Here is an 8,093-nt window from a genome sequence, read left to right on the forward strand (position 1 = left end):
CAAAGGAATGAGGCCCAATTGCACTAGACAGGGCCTAGAACAAAGGACAGAGTCATTATTAGAGGAGCTAAGAAAGGTGCTATCTAAGCTACAATTAAGTTTTCTGATTGAGAGGCAAATAGAACCTGATAGAAGGGGCTTGATAATAATCTGGTGGGCTTTAGGCCTTGTAAGTTAAGAGGCCCAGACCTATCTATCTCTTCACATGGGGTATATCCTAAGGGAGGTGTGAACCTCCTAGGGGAAGGCACTCTGTTGACTTTCATTACTTGGCTGGCCTGGGAGGAGAGCTGGCCAGGTAAAGGCAGGGGGCATCTCTAACAAGAAATTTACAGTTCTGCCTGCAATGTTGCTGACCCTACTTGACCATCCCCTCAGCTGCAGTGGTCACTTTGGAAGTTGGGCTGAGTGAAGGGCTTTTCAGCTTAGAGCCAATAAGATCTGTGGCTCTGACCTGGGCATCCTTCGACTCCAGGGCAGGTCCATTTCCAGTGATCCAACTCTTGGCAGAGCTGCCAGGGCTCTTCACAAGCTGACTTCTGCTGAAGCCCAGGCTTACCACATTGAAAGCCACTGCAGTGGACTGGCCTGTTGGGTCTCCTTGAGGGCAGATCACTGTACAGATCAGCCATTAATAGGCCTGCCACCCATTGCTTCTGATGCCTAGCTTTCTTTTCCTCCTGGTTTGTGTTAAAGCAGACCAGAGGATGCAAGTCAAGGGAGTGCCCTTGTCCCATCTCTAATCTTCGGTGGCCTGAACTACAAGTCTATAGTCACAGGCATGTTCTGTAGTAGTTTTTCTAAGGTAGACAATGCCCATGAGGAAAATTATATTCTCACTTTAAAACTTTCTTTCCCTTTGGTCTGAAAGGGAGGTTTTTTCTACTTACTGTATACTTTGCTGATGGCGAAGTGAATCTAGCTATGAGATTATTATTTGAGTTCTTATTTTGGCTATGCTATTGCAGAAAAATGTTAGCCATCTCTTTTATAAGGTCTAAAGATTAAATTGTGCATCCTACAGATTCCTTCATAATAGAATTAGTTTCCTACCTTGAAGAGAATAGAGAAATGAAAGAACAAGTTGGGCTTAGAATAGAGAAATGAGGGAGCAAGTCCTAGATCGCTTGCTGACAATAGCAATATCACATGAATACTTAGCAAACCGTTTCAACCATTAGATAACAACTTAAGAAAACATTTACCAGAAGGTCCAATGCCTTCTATAAATTTTAAGAATCATGTATTTGAAAACACCTCTTAAATATCTAACATGGTGTAGTTTGTTTAGCCAGTAAACTTAAGCACAACCATCTAAAATGTTTTTAATTTCTTTCTACCAACAAGTCTAAAACATATGATACACAGATTCAGGTCCCACAAATTAAAATGTATCTTTGATTGATTTTAGCAGCTTAAATTTATGGACAATCTTATCTATAAGCCATTTAAAATAAAACTCTTAATAAAATTTCCCCATGTGGACATACAATATGTACACACATATAATATAGCATAATAGACCAATATAGCAATTTTAATAATAGCTTTTAAAATCTTTAACTCTTTTTGTAGATTGCCAATTGATTTGAATTGCTTTTTCTTTTTAGTAACCTCAGTTAACCATACTTTCTCTCAGTTGGTACTGTTAATACATTATTGGCTTCATCTGTTTACAGAGCCATCCCAAAGTACTGAATACAATAAAAGTGGCTGGAAAAAATTCATAGGAACCTATAGGAGGACAGCTAAACACAGAACCAACAACGCTTTAGTTTTATGAGCAGCAGATCATATATAACTGTGGATGACAAAAGACTTTAAGTCGCCATGTTTAAAATTATAAACTCATCAACCAAGAAGAGGCACTTGCTTACTTCACAGTATTTTTGAAAGCACCTGTAGGATTTTACAAGTATTTAACCCTTTAAGCCTCTGGGGCTTTCTCATTAAGATAACTATCATGTCTAGTAACACAAGATCATTAGACTTTTTAATTCTCAAACATTTGTATTAATAGCATTTTCCATTATAGAAACTTAAAGTCTGGTACCATATCACATCTTGACAGTCCTTCTAATATACTCCAAATAGACTGATTAGTTGGTGTCTCTATAAGATGAGAGACATAGGTCCTTCGATTTTTTCAGTTGGGCCCAAACTGGAAAAACCAAAGTCCAGGATTTACTGGAAATTTTAGAGACCAGATTGTTTGAAACTTTGATTTTTTGAATGCCTGTCAAGAATGCCAAGAAGGCTCAAAATCCAAAATATCTGGTTGAAATAAGATTTCTTAAAATCATGACATAACGTAGACCAAATTTGATCATTGTTACAAGGTGATTATTCAAATTTTTGAAAAAAGCACATATTTAAATAACCCATAGCTCTTAATAAAAATTCAGCTGTTTTTGAACAATTAGAATTTAGCAGACATCAAGAGAACATAATAGATTATTTTAACACATTGCTTTAACAGAGCATCAGAGTTTAATTCTATGTCAAAGAGAAATGGAGCTTCCTGTGATCTTTTGCTGTGAGGTTTCCTTCCTTTACCTTCTTTCATATTGGTGACCATGTTTCTGTGTTTCTGTGTGTAACACATCTTTAAGCATCTTTTGCAGGGCAGGATGAGTGGCAACAAATTCTTTCAGTTTCTGTTTGCTATGAAAAGTCTTAATTTCACCTTCATTCACAAATGAGAGTTTTGCAGGATATAGTATTCTGGGCTGGCAGTTTTTCTCTCTTAGTACCTGGGCTATGTCTCGCCATTCCCTTCTAGCTTGTAGGGTTTCTGATGAGAAGTCTGCTGTGAGTCTAATTGGAGATCCTCTAAGAGTGATCTGACGTTTCTCTCTTGCACCTTTTAGGATCTTTTCTTTATGTTTCACTGTGGTGAGTTTGATTACAACATGTCGTGGTGAGGATCTCTTTTTGTCATGTTTATTAGGGGTTCTATAAGCTTCCTGTACTAAGATGCCTCTGTCCTTCTCCAAACCTGGGAAATTTTCTGCTAGTATCTCACTGAAAATGCCTTCTAATCCTTTCTCCCTCTCCATGCCTTCAGGAACTCCTAGAACCCGAATGTTGGGTTTTTTAATAGTATCCTGTAGATTCCTGACAATATTTTTTAGATATCTAATTTCTTCTTCTTTTCTTTGGTTTGCCTGTTTCCTTTCCTGTTCTCTGTCTTCTAAGTCTGATATTCTCTCTTCTGCTTCGCCCATTCTGTTTTTAAGGCTCTCTAATGTGTTTGTCATTTGATCTATTGAACTCTTCATTTCATTATGATTTCTAGTCACTATCAGAGTTTCTTGCTCCACTAGTTGTTTCATTTCATTTTGATTCCTCCTTAATATTTCACTTTCACGAGAGAGATTTTCTATCTTGTCCATGAAGGATTTCTGTAGTTCAAGAATTTGTTTTTGAGAACTTCTTAATGTTCTTATCAATTTTTTGAGATCCGCTTCTTGCATTTTTTCGATCTCATCATCTTCATAATCTTGAATTGGGGTGTCTTTTTCATTTGGGGGGGTCATAGTTTCTTCCTTGTTCTTGTTAGCTTGGTTTTTGCGTTTGTTGTTTGGCATGTTGGAGATATTTGGTTTCTTCACTGTGGTGTTTTTTCTTGTTACACTATGGCTCTATATTAAGTGGACTGTCTGCTTTCAGTGGAGCCTTAGAGGCTTGAGATGAGTGTGGACTGAGAGCTGTGTTTGGTTCCTCAGGGTTGAGGGTGTGTCAAGGATGACACTCCCAGGTTAGGTGTGGTAAATCTCTCTTTCTTTTTTTGATTTAAAAGGGAAGTAATTCCGCACAGCTGAACGTAATTGGAGGTAGTTAGCAGGCAAATGATATACCCACAGGAGCCAGAGATCGGAAGCTCTTTCCCAAGGGCCACACAGGGAATCTCTGCTGCCCTCAGTGTGGGCTCCAATTCTCCTGCAGTCTCCCGCTGGGTTGCCAAGTTAGATGCTAATCTCCTGTTATTTCACCCCTCCCCACAGAGTCAGGTTTTTCTGCTAGGCTCAGGGCTGGTGCAGACCTGAGGTCGCCCTGCTTATGACGTATGTCCAAAATGGCGCCTGCTCTGTCTTGCTCGCCTTTGAGTGGTGAGCGGAGAGAGAGAAACTTGTGTCCGTATCAGTCACTTTTTTAATTTTTTTTCTCTCTCTTCTAGTTAGCCTGGTGAACTTTTCCCCACGGAGTTTCAAGCCTCGTTCCCTCTAGCCTCCTCTTTCCGCTTGCCCGCTGGTGTCTCGGGCTATGGAGGTTCGGCTCACCTCGTGTTCCAGCGCTGGTGCGTTGAGTCTGCCGCTGGTGTCCCGAACTTGGGCTCCCACGCTCTCCACGCAGGTCCACTGTGAATCACTAGTTCCGGAAGAGTTTCCTCTGCTGTTTCATCCCCTACTCTTCCTTGACCCTGCAGTATCTCCACTTATATTAAAGTTTCTCTCCCCCCGGACTAAGTGTGCTCCCTGCCTATTCCGCCATCTTGCCGCCTCCCAGAAGGAACAGGTTTTATACATTTGGATTTTCTAAAGAAGATTTTTTCTATTTGTTTATTTATTTGAAAGGCAAAGCAAAAGAGAAGAGACAGAGAAAAAGATTTTCCATCTACTGGTTCAATCCTCAAATGGCCACAACAGCCATGTCTGGGCCGGGCCAAAGCCAAGAGCCTATAATTCCATCTGGGACCCAAGTACCTGGGCCATCTTCTGCTTTCCCAGGCACATTAGCAGGGAGCTGGATTAGAAGCAGAGCAGCCAGAACTACTTGAAGCAGTGCTGTGATATGGGATGCTGGTATCACAAGGTCACTATGCCAGCCTGTATGGATTTTTAAATATCTTGCAATAATTTTATACTTTGGATGTTTGTTTACTATTTTATACTTTGGATAATATTTATTGTGTTGCTCAAATTGTTCTAGTCTGGCTACTGACCCAATCTCCTTGCTGAAAACTTTATATTTTCTGGTTAGTTCTCAAGTTTTCTTAAACAGAGGAATCAGAATGTTTCTGTGGTTCCTGTAACACAAAAACACTAGAGAGTTAGTGGGTTAAACATTGAAAACAGTGACCAAAATTAAATTTTATAATCATCTCTGGACTCAGTTGTATTCCATATTCATTTCATTCCTAGGATAGGTGATAAGCTAAGACCTTCAGTTTCAGTTTCCTAGAACTGGCTGTTCAGATAGAAGAAGAATCAATCCGTCCTATCAGTTAACTTTCTGTCTTAGTGTGTCTGAATTGTTACATTAACATGGATTTGCTTTAGTTGCTAGGATTCCATTCTGTCTTAGTGGTGCTCAAATGGGCATGCATCAGAATCACCCGAGAGCTTGTTAAAGACACATTGGAACCCACTCCCAGAGCTTCTGGTTCCATATGTGGGGTGGGCCCAAGAATGTGCATTTCTAAGTTCTCAGCTGATGTTAACACTGATGGCTCAGGGACCAGTTTTGAGAAGTGAGCTGGGTACGATTCTATGACTCTGGTATTTACTGTTTTAAAAACTGTGGAGTAAGTTTGTTCCCTATTTTATGGAGAATTTTAACCTGTGAGGGGTTCAGTTGTGTTAGCTGCCACATGTCTCACAGTGAATAAAATGGTGGTACCAGGATTAGAACCCAGGCAGCTTGTTTCTCAGCCATTTCACTGTGGGTAGCTATTGCTTTAACAGGTTCCAATTATAAATTTGATTCTGAAATAAGTACCCAAATATATAATCAAATAGATTATAAAAGCAATATTCTGAAATAACAAGATGCTCTGTGGAGAAATGATGAATTCTTCTTCATTCAGGTAAGTGAAATGTAAATTAGTTAGATTTCTGCTCCTCTACAGGGGCTCTGAAAGTTGAGGCAAAAGAACAGGAAGTTCTGGTGGTCTGATAACTTATAACTACATAAAATCCAGGATGAAGATGCTGAAACCCTGAAAACCTTCAATGGCTGTGTAGTTTAATGAGCACTTCCTACCTCCTAGTAAGCAACTAGGCTAGGCAATGAGGAAATTAAAAAAGTTAAAAAGTCAACCCTGTGTTTTGCTAAGAAGATGGTGATAACCAATATGCATGGAGTTCTTAGTATGGTAAACACTGTTCTGAGTAATTTAGTCTTTTAACTCTGTCCTCACACCCAGCATACAAGGGAGATGGTGGATAGTCCATGTTTTAACTGCAGGATAAGGTACTTGGTGATTTCTGAAATATGCACACAACGAAAAGAACAATAAATGGTTTAAGTAAAAACCCCTTCATTGATTTCATAACCTACTTAATGACCAAGACTTTCGAATCCCATGTAGTAAAGTTATATTATTATTTGTTTGAAAGGCAGAGCAATAGGATCTTTCACCTGCTGATTCAAACCCCAGGCATCCTAAGCAGCTGCTCAACCTGGTGCGCCACAGCACCTGCCCTGAAAGTTGCCAAGTGGAGACGGTCGCTGGGGAGCAGTGGGCTAAGACTCTGCCTGCAGAGCCCCCATCCCATGTAGACGCGGTTCAAGTGCTGGCAGCTCCACTTGCGATTCAGCTATCTACTGTGGCCTGGGAAAGCAGTGGAAGATGATCCAAGTTCTTGGGCCCTGCACCCAAAAGGGATACCCGGAAGAAGCTCCTGGTTTAACTCAGGCTGTTGGGGCCATTTGGAGAGGGAAGCAGTGGATGGAAGACGCTCGCTCGCTCTCTCTCTCTCTCTCTGACTCTGCCTCTCAAATAAGTAAATCTTTTTTTTTAAAAAAAGTCGCCAAAAATTTATTTTTCTTTCCCATGCAATAGAATATTCATGAACTGGGTCTCTTATACTCAAGCATCTCCTATACTCAATATATTGGAAATAGTGCCTTGACATACTTAAATATTTTATCAGCCTGAAGTTGACTACTTTATATACAGTGGGCTTTTAAAAATTTTTGTTTACTTATTTGAAAGGCAGAGTGGCAGAGAGAGGGAGAGCCAGAGAAGAGGTCTTTTCATTGGCTGCTTCACTCCCCATATGCCCGCAAGAGTGGCCTCAGCCAGGGGAAAGCCAGGAGCCAGGAGCTCTATCTGGGTCTCCCTCATGGGTAGCAGGGGCCCAAGCTCTTGGGCCATCGTGTACTGTCACAGTCATTCGTAGGAAGCCGTGTTAGAAGGCGAGGTTGGCACTTAGTCCTAGGCACAGCGTGTGTGATGCGGGCTACACCAGAACGCTCACCCTTACATGCCACTTTTTAAGTGACAAGGTCGAGAGGAGTTAGATGAAACCACTTTTTCATTCAATCTGAAGAAGGTGTTCCTTGAAGTAAGTTTTACACCAACCACCCAAGGAGGAGCTAAATTAAATGCAACCCAGTGCACATGATTAGCACCACGATTAGCCCGTGGGCGGCATTTCAGGGGGGAGAACAACAAGCTGTGCTTCGTGAAAAGCCTTGAGCCACGGACGTGGTTCCGCGATTTTCAGCGATTCCTTCCCTAGATGAGCTCTACCTATGAAAGTCCCGAGTTGTAATTTCCAATTTAACACCAAGGTTTTTTGTTAAATTGGAAATTACATAGAAAATTAATCAATTTTTTTTTAAAAATATCATGCAGGATCTCTGTCACTAATGTGCTGTACACTGTTATTTAATGCTATAACTAGTGCTCCAGTATTTTTTCACTTTGTGTTGCTATGTGAGGGCAAACTGTTGAAATCTTTATATATACTAAACTGATTTTCTGTATATAAAGAGAATTGAAAATGAATCTTGATGTGAACGGAAGGGGAGAGCGAGTGGGAAAGGGGAGGGTTGCGGGTGGGAGGGAAGTTATTGGGGCGGGGGAGAGCCATTGTAATCCATAAGCTGTACTTTGGAAATTTATATTCATTAAATAAAAGATAAAAAAATAAATTGTAAGATTCAGCTTTATTACTACACATTTTTATATTCTATAGTAAATACCACTTGTCAGGCAAAAAGGTATGATGTTTGTCTTTTTGTACTGGCTTATTTCACTATGCATAATGTCTTCAGTTGTATTCATGTTGTTGCAAGACAGGATTTCATTATATTTATGGCTGAGTAGTGTTCCATAGTGTGTGTGTGTGTGTGTGTCACAT

This window comes from Lepus europaeus, chromosome 8 (assembly GCF_033115175.1).
Source record: "Lepus europaeus isolate LE1 chromosome 8, mLepTim1.pri, whole genome shotgun sequence".
In the NCBI taxonomy this organism is placed as follows: domain Eukaryota; kingdom Metazoa; phylum Chordata; class Mammalia; order Lagomorpha; family Leporidae; genus Lepus; species Lepus europaeus.